At 42.1% G+C, this 15,485-nt stretch overlaps 1 protein-coding gene across 2 annotated transcripts in view; it reads right to left on the bottom strand.

Annotated features, from left to right (window-relative positions):
- SLC22A23 (solute carrier family 22 member 23) overlaps positions 1 to 15,485 on the bottom strand; it is a 157,130-nt gene that overhangs the window by 84,140 nt on the left and 57,505 nt on the right. The window lies entirely within an intron of this gene.

Raw genomic sequence — 15,485 nt, 5'->3', positions numbered from 1 at the left:
TGCAGCAACATTGTAAATGAGGTATCTGGGGCATTCTATTCATCACAAGAGGCACACACATACTTTATTCATAGCTCCAGACTGATACTCTTTTAGTCCTTACTCCTCTTACGGCATATGGACTCTGCTTCTTCATAACTTTGTTTAAAATGAAAAAAGGCAAACAAAGAAGGCTACTGTAGAAGGCAAGAAAGACGAACAACTTATAATTATAGTAGCATAGAAGAACTTCAACGTTTTTTTTACTCCCAGTCTAATCCAATCACAATGACCTTCCTTATAACCTTACACACGTGGTCAGTTTTCCAGATATTCTCTTCCTTCCAACTATTTAAAATAAATGAGGGAAAACATTTGGAAAAAACAAATAAAACCTACTTGAGTTGACCTAAACATCAGCAGTGTAACTTTTAGATGTAATTTACTTATAAATCCAATCCTACTCTGCCATGAAGCTTCCTGGGAGATCTTTAGCCCATTATGCTTTTTACCCTAAACTACCTAATAGGGTTGTTGTGAGGATAAAATGGAGGAGAGGGGAATGATGTACGATCCCCCTCTGAGGTCCCTGGAGGAAGGGTGGGAAAATGTACTAAGAAATAAAATCTTCAGGGCTGCCACTTTTCCCAGAGAAGAAGAAAAATTATGTGCCCAGCTTTTCCAAGTCTGCTACCAAAAGACTACCAAGTGATGCATTCCAAATTTCTTCATATAACTGAAGATGTCACAATTTATTTACGTAGCTTACTGTATTTATAACCCGCCTTTCTCCCTGATTCTCAAAGTAGATTACACATGGTAAGTCAATATAGTCCATATGAAAAGACATCTAATAAGCAACGTGATTATGGGGAAGCACATCCCTTTCGCTCCAGCTGCAAACACACCTGCAAAGTTTCAGGCTCAAAGGCAGGCTCTTCTGACCCATAATCAGGCTGCAATCCACATCTTGCATTTTTCCTTCCATTGCCAAAATAAGAAGTGTGATGCTAGAGAGCGGCTGGCAACACGACTGCAGAGAACAGTTGACAGGCATTGAACCCACTCAAACTGATGAGCTAATTAACATTCAACGGTCTTTCCCAGCAACTGGAAGTCTATTTTTAGATCATTACAAGCCACAGGGGAAGCTCCAGATACACTTTCCTTTATGCATTCTTCTCTTTTAACATGCTGATAAATAAACCAGTTCAGTTGATACATTCTTTGGCCTCCTTCAAATCTTTCTGCCCTGTACAACTGAAAAAGCAGCATTTTTCTAATGTAAAAATGAAAAGCTAAGCAAGACTCTTGACCCAGCTCCTCCGAGATCCCTTACTATTTAAGTTGGAAGAGCTCAGAGTATAGCCAATTATAATTCCTGGAGGACGGTTATAAATTAAATATGCATCTGGTGCTTGCTTGACATTGGCATACAACTGCAGGTGGGTTTGTGAGTGGGATCTATTTTTAAAAACCGTAATGGTATAAAGCCAGACTTTTCAGAATAGCTTGTCTGCAGGCAGAATTAAAATGTTATGACAGGAACAGAATTCCCTGCATGCATACCTGCACTTCCACTGTATGTCTTTCCCTTTCATTTACCTGACAAAAATCTTACACAAAGTATGTCATGAGGATATGTCATTCTCTGCATTGCACAGCCAATGATAGAAGGCAAGAGTAGGAAAATACTGTGAAAATGGCATCACATTCTGCATTGTATTACCCTACATATTGCAAGAAAGAGAAAAGAGGCATGGGAGTCAATGCAATCAGTTTTGTTTCCCAACTGCGTGCAACATTTTAAAGCTTAAAAAATGTAATGGGAAACATGGTATACATATATCAGGAAACATAGCTATCATAATCAAAAAGAGTCCAGTAGCGCCTTTAAGACTAACCAACTTTATTGTAGCATAAGCTTTCGAGAATCACAGTTCTCTTCGTCAGATGCATGGAGGGCAAGAAGAAACTGGTCAGATATATAGGTGGAGAGGGGAGGGGGGAGTAGGTGCAATCAGTAGCTTCTGATTGCACCTATTCCCCCCTCCCCTCTCCACCTATATATCTGACCAGTTTCTTCTTGCCCTCCATGCATCTGACGAAGAGAACTGTGATTTTCAAGAGCTTATGCTACAATAAAGTTGGTTAGTCTTAAAGGCACTACTGGACTCTTTTTGATTTTGCTACTACAGACTAACATGGCTAACTCCTCTGCATCTATAGCTATCATATATCAAGATCTGAAAGGGTGCCATGATGCCTTTCCTCTCCCCTCTTGGGTTGCCAACTCTGGGTTATGAAAGTTTTAAAGATTTGTGGGCGCAGCCTAGGGTGGGATCTCAGCAGGGTATAATGCCATAAAGTCTACCTCCAAAGCAGCTGTATTCCCCAAGGGAACTGATCTCTATAGTCTGGAAATCAGTTGCAATTCCAGATCTCCAGACCCCACCTGGAGGTTGACAGCTAGGCTTGCCAGTCCCCCAATGGGGGCAGAGGATCCACAGCATCCAGCCTCTTCCCCCTTCACCTCTCACATGGCTGGTGGAGGGGAAAAGGTGCAGGAAGGCGACAGTGGGGGGCATGAAGCGCCCTCCAGAGTGCCCCTGCATCGTGCCGAGAATGCTGTCATTCCCAGTACAACATGGAAGCAATGAGTTGTGACAGGGTTCCAACTGACCCCAAGTACTAAATTGGGGGCTGATTTTTTTAAAAAACTGTTTCCTCCCCCACTACTCAGTCCCACAACCCTCCACCTGCTGCTTTCACCCCCAGGGGACCCAGCAACTCTACTGGCAGCCATACTCTCCCATGTCACCCAAGGCTTGTGCATGAAGTCATTAAGAAAAATAGTGTGATAAGCTAAAAAGAGAATCTTCCGATAAGCCTATGCATTTTTAAAGCAATAAACTACACATACAAAATTAAAGAACCAAATTTGATCTAGATGTAAAAATGATACAAAATAAACATTTGATGGTTCTCCTGCCATTGAGGAAGCATGTAATATAGTTCTATTTTCGAGGGCATTAAGGGGAGGGTAAACTGAGCCCCTCACTAACCTTCATTTCCATTTATGCAATTTGTTTGTTTATATGCATTTTAAAAGTTTATCTTAATGTTTTTGACTGTTCGCTGTCTTGGGGACTCTACATTGGATGGAAAAATGGACTTACAATGTTTTAAATAAACAAACCTTTCCCCTACATTTGGTTGTGTGTTTTTAATCTCTGTGTTTTTTGTACTTTGTTAATAGACTCTTAAATTTTGCATCCTTGTAATGTGTTGTTACACTGCTAACTGCCTGGATATAAGTTGGGATATAAGTGTACAGAACAGAACTCACATTAAATAAAATAAGTGTACAGAACTATTATCAATCAACAGAATCTATAACTAGGACCAATGTTTTTAATATATATTTAGAAAGAGATGTGTATTACATGTGTGCATGCACACCCATAGAATAAGTAGGGCTGCCCTTGCTCCAGCCCCTGCCCGCTGTCACCACTCACCTGGTTGGTGGTGGGGGGGGAGAGGAAGGAATCCTCAAGGGGAAAAAAAGACACACACCCTTTTTTTGTGTGTGTGGTCCATCTCTCCGTTCAGAGCAGCAACAGATGCAAACCATCTCTCTGAAAGAAGCCATCAACCAGCTACAGGAATCCTTATGCCATAGTCCCATATACAGCATACACACACACCCATATAGAGAGAACTGTCACAGTTCTGAGGAATATTCTCTCTGTTGCAATCAGCTACGATGTCCCACTGCTACTTATTTACTAGAACCCTCCAAAGTGTTTTAATCAGATAATATTATAGAATGAATAAGCTGCTTGTTTTGTAACTCAGGGCCACTGTGTCCAGAAAACCTGAGAGCTGAGCCATGCCGTTCCAGGTTTAACATGACACAAAGATTACAGTGCCTCCAATTTAGGCACAGCAGCTGTTCTGCATGTCAGAATGAATAAGCAGCATTCAGGCATGACTAAAGCTCAGAAGTGCCACTGCTCTGCTCTAATGCTCTGTTCTAAAGAGGTTGACGGAATATGTTAAGGCAAACACCAAACTTGCATAAGGTTAGATTCTAGTTAATATGCCAAACAAGGTGCACAAAGACATCCCTCTAGGGCAGGGATTCTCCAACTATGTGTCAAGGGCCAGGGAATAGCAGCACACTAACAGTAAGAGCAGCTGATGTGCCTTGAAAAATTTAGCAATACTTCGGGTGCACTGGGAAGGTTTTAACATTCCAAGAAGAAGTCACACCAAGTGGACCCTTCAGTGCTGTGAGCCAACTTCAGTCCCTTCAACAGCTGCAACAACTGATGTTTGGTCTCCAGGTGCCTCCTCCTCCTCTCGCACCACCACTAAGGAGGCACCTGATGAGCTGACGCCAATTTCTGTTGCTGCTGAAGTGCCTGAGACAAGAGGTGACTGCAGTGTTGGTACAGCTGAGTCTTGGCTCTGCTTGTTCCTGGCTGCCAGCTGCCCTCCAGGTACTCTCCCAATCAGTTACGTGGCCAGTCTACCCCTGAGCAACCTATAGGGCGCATCCACTATCCTCACAGCAAGGAGACCTCGCGCAGAGCTCCCTCCCACACCGATACTGATAGTGACATTGCCCTGAAGGACAGAGAAAGGATGTCCTGATGGCACCTAGGCCACATCATATGAGAAAATCCCAGAAGCATCATTACCCCAAAAGCAGCTTATGGCAGGGAAGGTTACCCTCCAATAAATATGCCTAGCTTGATTTGTGAAATTATTTCAGAAAAGATGCCCGACTTCTTACTTGACAGATCTGAACTTCAAAAATAAATGTACAATATCCATCACCTTGAATGATCTCTTTATGCAAAAATGTTTCCTGGGAAATAGGGAGCACGGAAATGCTGGGCATTCATCTTGATGGAAAGCCAGGTGCTCTGCTTATTTTCTACCACTTCAATTAGATTCCCCCCCTCCCCCTCAGTCTGAAGTATCTTCAGCTCTTGGCTATACATTTGTCAGACATGCTGACAAATAACCAATGATCCATTGCATTTTTATTAGATAATTATGCCAAATAAACAAACAAACTTGGCAGAGAGTGAGTAAGTGAGCTGCGTTAATGACAGTCTCCATTCAAATGACTATGGAGAAGTAGCAGAAGTCTGATACGGCGTTCTGCAAGGGAATGGAATATTTTTAAGGCAGAGGCCCTTGGAAAGATTGCCTACGCAACTGGAAGGATCCATCCTGTAAGGCCCTGGTCTCTGTGCACCTATTCTTGCTTGTGGATCGCTGTGGTCTGGATTGTGATGAGGGCAGAGACCTGTACGCTGGCAAGGAAAGGACTGTTCCATCCTTTCCAACTCCACCAACTCTGTGAAATACATGAAGGTCCCCTTGAGACACAACATTTCAGATATCATTGCTCCAAGTTCCTTTTTTGGTAAAAATTTGTAGATCACTATCACTTCTTAGCTGAAGCTCCTCAAGATGATGTTAGCAGACAGCACTATATTCACCCAGAACTCCTAGCTAGTGCATACAAATAAAAAAGAAGGTTTATTAGTAACTATTATGGGCCTCTTTCCCAGAAATCTCAAAGGGATTAATTTTATAAAAAGTTTATAGTGCAATATGCATACACCACCATAGCAAATTAAACGAAGATAGATAGCCAACTATTCAGATAACCAGCATTTGCTTAAATAAGTCCTAAGCAACTGACTCACACAAAAAGAGGAAAAAAGCCAAAATTACAAACAGGACTCACTGGTTTGATTAGTTAAAGCAGCTTCTGGAATGCTGAATCCAAACCAGGAAACTAAATTGAAATGAGTCCCTCCTACTAAAAAATCTGTTTCGTTTCATTTTGTTTCATACCTTCGGCACTGGGCAGGCTTGCCTCACAGGGCAGAACAGCAGCTTATTTTCATGAACAAAGCCAATCAGATTCCAATCTGGAGAGATATCTTATGTTATTATTGCACTTTGTTAGCGAGAAGAAGGAATGAGACCAACACACTTGAGTGCTCCCCACCAATCAGGTCCTTGCAAGGGGAGACCTCCCCTCCCTTCCCTGCCTATCAGGTTTGAAAACATTTGGAAGGGAGACTTCGATCATAGGCTGCAATTTGCAATTTCCCTGGGAGTAAACACTATTGAATAACATGGGACTTACATCTGAGAATACCTTTTTAGGTGTGCTTTCCCTCCCCATCCTGTGAGCCATTTGACTACTCTGCCCTTTCAAAAACAATTCCACCTGCCCCCACAGCAAAAGGAAAACTTATGAGGGAAACACAGGTGTGTTGGGGGGGGGGGGGTTCAGCCAATCATTTTGCCTGCCTGCCTGCCTGTCCGCCCTTGGGTGACAGAGATTTGCAGCAAGAATGCCATATTTTGCAGAGGAATCCTGCGCATCAACAGGAAGGATTTGGATTTGCCCCTCATTGTGGGAACAAAGAACAAGGAAACACAAAACCAGCAGGCAACAGCAGAACGCAAAGACAGTAAGTTATTGGCACTACAGAAAAAGAAAAAAAGTGAACATGAAGCAGGAGAGTTTTTTGCACTTGTTGCAGCATTCTCCTATTTGGGAACGCCTTGCAGCTACTGCTGTATTTGCTGACGCTCACTTTCTACAGGTCCATTGTTGTGTTTGTGGGTTATTGTGCTTGAGGAAAAACTCAGTGGACCAATTGTCAACCCTGGCACCAGGGTTACTGGCACCTGAGGCCATCCTTGTGTGCGCGCTGTGCACGCGCATGCCCCCGGACTGTGCAATGACGATGACGTCATCACACAGTAACACTGGGGGCATTGTCCGGCGGGTGCCTGAGGCGGCATGCGGAGGCTGCACGCACTCCGCACGCTGCCACGGTCAACACCCTTGACCTTGATTTGCTGATGAACTGAAGAGATTTAAGGTTTGATTTGCAACAAATGCAGAGCTCCAAATATTTGTTTCTGTAGCCACCAACTTTTCTGTTTTCTCCTGTTGGAACACACACCTCCCAAAATGCTTCTAATTACTCAGTTAACACAAAGCCATGAATGCTTTCCCTTTCAAAAAGGCAATGTAAGAAATTATCTTAAACACAACTGAAAAATATATTATGATTAACACAACTGGCACTGTTGGTATAACAAACCTGAATCTCTTAATTAACCACAGGGACACTAGTGGAAGGAGTAGAGGAGCAATTTGCCATACTTTCTAGTTTTATTCCTCAAGATACCCATACTCCCTCTTTATGCAGAGTCACTGCAACCAATGTTCATAAAGGACAAGAGTTTTGAAATTTAAATTTTGCATCTATCCAGGAATAATCCTCTGAACCCTGCTATAATTCTTCTGCAAACCCCTTTGGACAAAAAGAAACTTTAAATGACACCCATGCTTGATACGTAATGTGATTCTCAGTGGTGGCACCTCACCTTTGGTATGCCTTCCCCCTTGGGACTAGGCTCGTGCCTACAAGACTTTCCTTTAGGTGCCATGCCAAAACATTCCTATTTACCCAGGCTTTTAGTTACCCAGGCGATTGTACGGTCTGCTCTGAACCCAAGGCTGGTTTTATCAATATCTTTTTAGATTACTGCATTTGTTTTATGCTGCTTTTATGCCCTGGCATGTTTTTATTGGTTTGGCTTGTTTTTATTTACTTTTTATTGTTTTAGTTATGAGCCTGTAGTACTGGAGAAGCAGCATATAAAATTTCTATATGAACAAGTTTCCTAAATAACGTACCTTTGTTTTCTTTATCACAATGCGACAAGGACTCTGTATATTTACACAGTGCCATAACTGCTTGGACTTATGAACCGTGACTATTGTGCTTGGCAAAGAACAATGTGAAAAAGAGAAACGTTGCAAGGCTATTGCTCTACAACAAAATACAATCTGGAGGGGCAAATGACTTTTATATAGTACTCAATTTGGCAGAGGTCAAGAACGCTTTCATGGAAAATTAAAAGGAACGTTGCTTTAAGGCATTTCAAATGCCGACCAAATGTCTGAACATGTGATGGAAACTCTGCCTAACTGCATTACTGAAGTTCTGAAATCTAAATGTTTGATTTACTAGGTCTGTTAACTATCTTAAACTAGTACATTATGTCAGGAATTCAGGTGTGTGGGGGGGAGACAGGCCTTAAACATATCCAACCACATTTAATATACAGCGCTTCTGTGGGTCTGATAATTATAAAAGAGAACTCAGTTACTCCACAGAGTACAAGCTGTTATCTACGGTTCTACCCATTTAAACCAAATTATAGAATAGGAAAACTAGGGTTTTTTATGTTGACCAATATTTTTAAAAAATTAACAAACCCCACAAACACATGCACCAACAGAAATGGCTTGTATTTCAAATGTCTGAATGTTGCAGGCACACCTGATGTTTAATTCTATGTAGTTAATTTTTTATTAACATCTGACAAATCCATCCATTCATAAATATTTTAATAAATGTAAACAAATCTGATAATCTCATCTTTTACCAAACCATATTACATCATTTCCCCCCTCACATAACAGTTATTTGCAGAACTGCTGTAGCATAGTAGTCAAGTGGTTGGGATATTGAATCAGCACTCTGCTGGTTTGAATCCCACTACTGCCATGAACTCACAAGGTGGCCTTGGGTCAGCCACACCATTCAGTGCCAGCTCCCCAGCTGTTTTGTGAGGATAATAATAACACTTTGTTCATTGTTTTGAGTGGGGCACTAATTTGTCTAGAAGAGCAGAATATAAGAACAGTTATTATTACCCTTCCCCGTTGTACACAGTACTTCAGTCACATCTTGACATCTGTACACTGCTGTAAGTCTATTTATATGCATGCATCTACACCCACCCTCTTTAACTACATGTTAAAGTGACACACAAGGAGATTACATCACAAGCAAGAGGAACATTTTAGTAGCTCATTTCCATATGCTGCTGTACAAACTGGATCACTCTGAGGAGAAGTACTGGCATGGATATAGGAAGGACTGACAGATCGCCCTGGCAACCTGCAGGAAGTGGGGTGGTGGTAGTGGTGGGGTACCAGTTACTTACTTTTTTCCCATGTGCATGTTTGACACACACATGCTCCGTCGCACCCCTGACGATATCACTTCTTGTGCAACCCAAAAGTGATGGTGTCTCACTGGGCCCAATTCTTCAGGAATCAGCCCAAAACTTTTCACTGTGTTTTGTGCCAGTTCTTAAAGAATCGATCTGGTATGATGCCATCGCTTCTAAGTCATATCAGAAGTGACATCATCAAGCAGGCATACAGGTGCGTTTGCATCCGTTTCCTCAGCCTCTTTGCCAGGTTCCTGCCCATGGCAGGCAATCTCTAGGTGTTCTGCCTCCTCCTGCCAATTGCCAATGCTTGGTGGGCAAAAGCTACAGTCACTGGGAGATTGCTCATCATTGGTGGGAACTGGCAAGCCTGAATATGGATGCTGTCCTGGATCTGTCTTTTGCCTCCAATACTAAATCAGCAATATCTCTGTATGGCATTTACTCAGTAACTACTTACACCCTTACAACATTTCTCCTAAAATATAACACGAAACTACAGGAGTACAACAAAGCCACACTTTAAACTTTCACTCAGCATGATGTACCTCCAGTGCTGCAATGCTGAACGGATGGTTTATGTTTCTCTTCTTGAGGGCTGAAAGATCCATAGACAAAATGCTTCACTCCAAGGGAAAAATTACTTGCAGGCATCTGCTTACTGCAGACTCCAACTTATATTCAGCTAAGTCCCCTCAAATGATATTAATGAAAGCTTACTTTGACAAAGTCACTCTACAGTCCCATAACTCAGAACTAGTAATTTTGGTTTTCTACTGAACACCAAAGTGGGGTGGAGAGAAGAGGGCAATGTCACCTTATTCCATAAACTGAAGTGTGTTCAACTAAGTGGCCGTCTGATCCAGTCTTCTCATCAGATTGCAGCACATCCGTTGTCATGTGGGAAGTTGCCATTTGAAAATGATCCGACATCAAATACTTACTAGTGCAGGGATAAGGCTACTTTCCAAAACTTCATTATGTTTTGAAACAAGCCATGCTTTTCATCACAAACTTCAATGTGAAAAACTGAGATGGGAGACACATGTGACAGAACTGTACCATCTCCAGCAATAAATGCTTGACTCTGCCAATTGGAAATCACACTGAATTGCAATGTAGAATTTCACAAATTATGCAATGCAATAACTCGGTTCAGATATCATGCTAAATTACAGCCTAACTAAGCTAACTATGGTGATTGTCTGAAATGCAGGCCATTCCACTATGGTTAGCGAAGGTCCATCAAACCAGTTTCTGAAACCAGGATCTGAAGATTTATCTCAGAGCGGAACTACAAGTGACAAAAGGCACAGGTTGGACACTTGTCAGCTTCCCTCAAGTTTTGATGGGAAATGTAGGCATCCTAGTCTCGCAGCTTCGCTCTCTGACTGCTGTCCAATGGACTTTTCAACTGTCACTTGTCCAACATTCCGCCAAGCTGCCTACATTTCCCATCAAAACTTGAGGGAAGCTGACAAGTGTCCAACCTGTGCCTTTTGTCACTTGTAGTTCCACTCTCAGTTAATCTTAACTGTTGTTTCAAGTGAAGCACATATGCAGACATCTTGTCTTAATTCTGGATTGTTCCCCTTGAAGGAGAGAAAGAGAAGGCAAAGAAGCCAGCATATGCCAAGGTCAACCAACAATTTGGTGATAGTTTGTGCAACCAGGATTCAGCTCACAGGCTAACAGGTTTTGCACAAACTGAAAGCTGACATAGTGCAGTGGTTAGAATGTTGGACTGGGTTCTGCAAGACTCAGGTTCAAATCTCCACACTGCCATGGAACACATTCAGTAAACTTGGGCTCTCTCAGCCTAACCTGCCACACTGGGTTGTTGAAAGGGTAAAATGGAGGACAGCAGACCAACGTACACTGCCCTGAGATTCTTGGAGGAAGGGATGGATAAAAGATGCACTATATAATATTAGATTGTCCTAAGAGATTTATTACTATCCATCCCTAGTACAATCCATCTTTGTCCATATATAGATCAATATGAGAGAGCTTACTTAAAAACACACAAGCATTTTTTTGCTCTTTTAACTAAAAAGACTGTGATAAATTATGCAATTTGTAAAAACTGAGCATCAGCAGTGTGCCTCCCATTCTCCCTTGCTTAGACAACAAAATTTAGAATGGTCACATTATATCATTACAGTCTATCTTATCAAAAAGTCAAAGCAATGACCTATATTATTACCACAAAATTCAACCATTGATGACTCAATTGTCTTGTCTTTAATGTTTTCAACAAATACATGCAACCTCAATACACTCCACAGTACTTGATCTTTTTTCAAAATTTCCAAATATTGATGAAAGTAGTTTACCTGAAGGAATTCTCTTTGAGTAGGTTTATGAAGATAAAGGCGGCAATCCTAACAGCAATTTATTTATTTATTTACTTTCTTATTTCTACTCTGCTTTTCACCCCAGTGGAGATCCAAAGTGATTTACATCATTCCCCTCTCCTCCATTTTATCCTCACAACAGCAATATGAGGTAGCTTAGGCTGAGAGAGTGTGACTGGCCCAAGATCACCCAGCAAGCTTCCATGGCAGAACGGAGATTCGAACCTGGGTCCCCCAAATCCTAATCCAACTCTCTAACCACTACACAACACTTGTCCCCACGTTCTACTTTCTAGGACTCCTGTTTAGGATTAACTTAAGAGTAGAAAAGAAAGCATCTCAACTGCAGAAAGGTGATATAGTCAAACAAAAATCGATTTTTCAACGCCACTGTCTATGTATAAAGCAGTGTCCAGGACACTAACATCTTATTCACAATTACTACTTAGATATTAAGTTGCCTGCTTTTTTTTTTTGGTCAAGGCAACTGGCCTAGGCTTAGATCTGTCTGTAAATGAGCTCTACTTCACGAAAGCTCAGGCTGGAACAAAAGTGATTAGTATTTATTCAAGGTGGCAGTAGACTTCTGTTTTATTTTTATACAATACACTAACACAACTACACCTCAGGAACTGTAAAAATGTACTTACAATTTAAAGTAAACAAATAAAATGCCACCTACTTTTTTCAGTTTATTTGCTGTCTCTGTCCCCAATCCCAATAAAGTTGGCTGTTAAGACTCCTTGAAACCAATGGAACAAGCAGCTAAATTGTGATTAACTTGAGCTGAATTTGGTCCTCTCTTTATTTAAATCTGGATTATAACGTTGGGATATTATATTCCCATATAGGCCAGGCCTACCTTCCTAGCAAATCCTAGGGAGAGGAAAACACACTTAGTACATCTGACTGAGGTAATCTCTGTTCCAGGTCATTTGAACTTGATCAAAAACAGGGACTGTGGCCATTTCCAAACACGTTGAATAATGCACTTTCAATGCACTTTCACAATCCATTTGAAGTGGATTTTTTGTTCCACACATGGAAAATCAGTTTCAAATGTTCACTAAAGAGTATTGAAAGTGGATTATCCAACGTGCGTGGAAGCAGCCTGTACCATGAGATTTACTGAAGCCCACCTTCCACATCCAGCATGTCTGCACAGAGATTATGAGGTAGGGTTGGCAGGCAGATATGAATTACTTTGCCTATGCTATAGCAGTAAGTCATCTCAAAAGTCTTGGAACATTACAAATCTTCACACGTCCAATTTAAGCCATGTATGATCACATTTCACAGCTAAGGAAACTGAGGTTAAAAAAGGTTAGTCACATCCGTCTAGAATTCCCTCAGCTGTCAATCATTTCAGCAACTCTTGGGGATAAAGGAGCTATGAGGATCATGTAAGGCAATAAGAGATCACCATCAACAGTACAAGATATACAAGTCAATCTCATAATATAAGCACTTTAGCAAATATTTATTTATTTATTCATTTAACATTATTTATAGTTTGCTTTTCTTACTACGACTCAAGGCGGCTTATACAGTGTAAGTCAATACAATCCACGGCTGGGACAGTCACTAAGTGATGCAACAGGGTATGCAAATACAAAACTAACAGAAATTTGAAAACAAGCAGAAATCTGATATAGAGCTGAAACAGAGCACAAGCAATTAAGCCTGACATATTAAACAATGCAGAAACTACCCAGCAGGAACCGTGAAGGGTCCTTCTCCTCTGAGGAAAGGAGGACATCTTGATGGGTGATTCCCACCCTCTGTTTAGGGAGGCAGGAACAAATCTTTGTACTTCCTGTCTCTCTGGTGGGTGTCACCCTGTTTCACATCCCATAAACTATAACACATAACGCTCTGTGATAACAAGAGAAAAAATAAGTGATATTAAGATAAGAATAACAACAGGGCAGGAAGTGAATCCAAGAATACGGCAGAAGGTGGAAGAGAGGCGATGTCTTTTGGAGGGACAAGATGTTCTCCTTTCCTCAGAGGAGAAGGACCCTTCACAGTGAGTATCCAATGGTCCGTTCTCCCTCTGAGGCAGAGGACATCTTGATGGGACCTCCCATAGCAGTGTCCTTAGTTACTGGGTGGGGCGTCACCTTCTGTTTGTAATATATGCTGCAGACCCTTCTACCAAATGCTGCATCTGCTGAGTCATAAGTATTGAGCTTTATAATGTCAAATAAAGGTTGAAATGGTCGACCAACAGGTCGCTGCCCTGCAGACTTCTTCGACTGTGGTATGTCTGGTGAAGGCTGCGTTTGTTGTGGAGCTCTGAATTAAATGGGCTGTAATCCCAGTTGGTACGTTAGGTTTTGAGCTTTATATGCCTCTATAATACATGCCTTGAATATATTACTGATGGCTGGTTTCGACATCCAGAGTGTGCCACATATTTTCCTTAGGATGGGAGGGATTTGGACAGAAGGATGGCAAATAGATCTCTTGAGATCTGTAGAACAAGGAATTCATTTTTGGAATGAATGTAGGATCCATCCTCAAGACCACTTTATTCTTAGGAAACTCACACAACTCAGAGCTAACCGAGAGGGCCCTGATTTCAGACATTTTTCTTGCTGATGTGACTGCAGTCAGGAATAAGGCTTTCATCCTCAACCACTTGAGAGGAACCTCTCTGATAGGCGTGAAGGGAGCCTATCAGAGAGTGTAGTTTCCAAGTTGGGAACCTGTGCGACCATGGTGGATCTTTTAGGGCTGCGCCCTTAAGAAAATGATGAATGTGTGGGTGTCTGGATATATTTACTCCCTGGAAACATGATAGCACTGTTGCCAGGGCTGCAACCTGTTGTCTCAGAATTGCAGATTTGAGACCGCTCGCATGGCCATCCTGCAGAAACGATAAGGTGGACCTAATTTTGGATTTCAGGAGATTAACTCCCTTTCTTTTACACCATCTAGTGAAAGCCTTCCATGTCGTATTGTATATCCTGGCGGTGGACTGTTTCCTGGAGGCTAATAGTGTGTTGATCACTTCCTCTGAGGATCCCAATCTTAAGAAGCATCCCCACTCAATCTCCAGGTGGTTAAATGTCGCCACTCAGGGTGTGGGTGCCAGACTGGGCCTTGCTGAAGCATGTCTGGAGATATTGGTAGTGTTAGTGGTAAGTGTGTTGCTAGTTGTTGCAGGGCAGAGAACCATGATTGTTGGGGGCAATAAGGAGCAACTACTATTATGTCTGGTTTTTGTTCTTTGATCTTCCTGATTAATTTGGGGAATACCGGTATGAAGGGGTAGACCAGGAGATCTGGCCATTGTGATGTCAGCACGTCGGTTGCTTCTGTCTCTGGATGGTGGAATCTGGTGAAGAACCTGTTCATTTGGCAGTTGGTAGAGGACCTGGGGAAGTCCTAGGTGAGACGTGATGAATCAAAACAGATCTTTCTTCAGACACCATTTGCCTTCCTGGATGGTTTGTCTGCTCAGCCAATCCGCCTGTGTGTTCATTGATCCCTTGATGTGCTCCACCATGATGGATGCCAGGTTCCACTCTGCCCATGATAGGATCTTGGATGCCTCCTTGTGTAGGGCTGTAAATCTGGCTCCCCCTTGTTTGTTGAGGTATGATTTTGCTGACACGTCTGTTCTGATTAAGATGTGATGTTGTGATATCTGTGGGCTGAAGTGTAATAGGGCCAGATGTATTGCCCTTAGTTTCAGAAGATTGATAGGTAGCAACCTCTCTCTGTTGGACCATCAACCCTGCACTGGGGAGTCATCCACTATTGCTCTCCATCCAGACAGGCTGACATCCGTGAAAATCTGCTTCAGATTCAAATTGAGGTATTGCTTCGCTTGGTGGAGATTGAGGATTTTGGTCCACCATATGAGGCTAGACTTCACTTTTGCAGGAACCCAAATAGGGAGGTCCACCTTGTCCATAATTTTTAACTGGAAGGGTTTCAGGAGTTGTTGAAGAGGTCTGGTATGCAGCCAACCCCACTGAAAGGTGTCGATACTCAAGATTAAAGAGTCCCACCAATTTTGCAAGAATCATCAAGGATGAGAACCTGGCTTTGAGGACAGAA

The sequence above is a fragment of the Eublepharis macularius genome, chromosome 7 (genome assembly GCF_028583425.1).
Source record: "Eublepharis macularius isolate TG4126 chromosome 7, MPM_Emac_v1.0, whole genome shotgun sequence".
Lineage (NCBI taxonomy): Eukaryota > Metazoa > Chordata > Lepidosauria > Squamata > Eublepharidae > Eublepharis > Eublepharis macularius.
The sequence above is the reverse complement of the archived record's forward strand: the minus strand, read 5'-3'. Positions and strand labels throughout refer to the sequence as shown.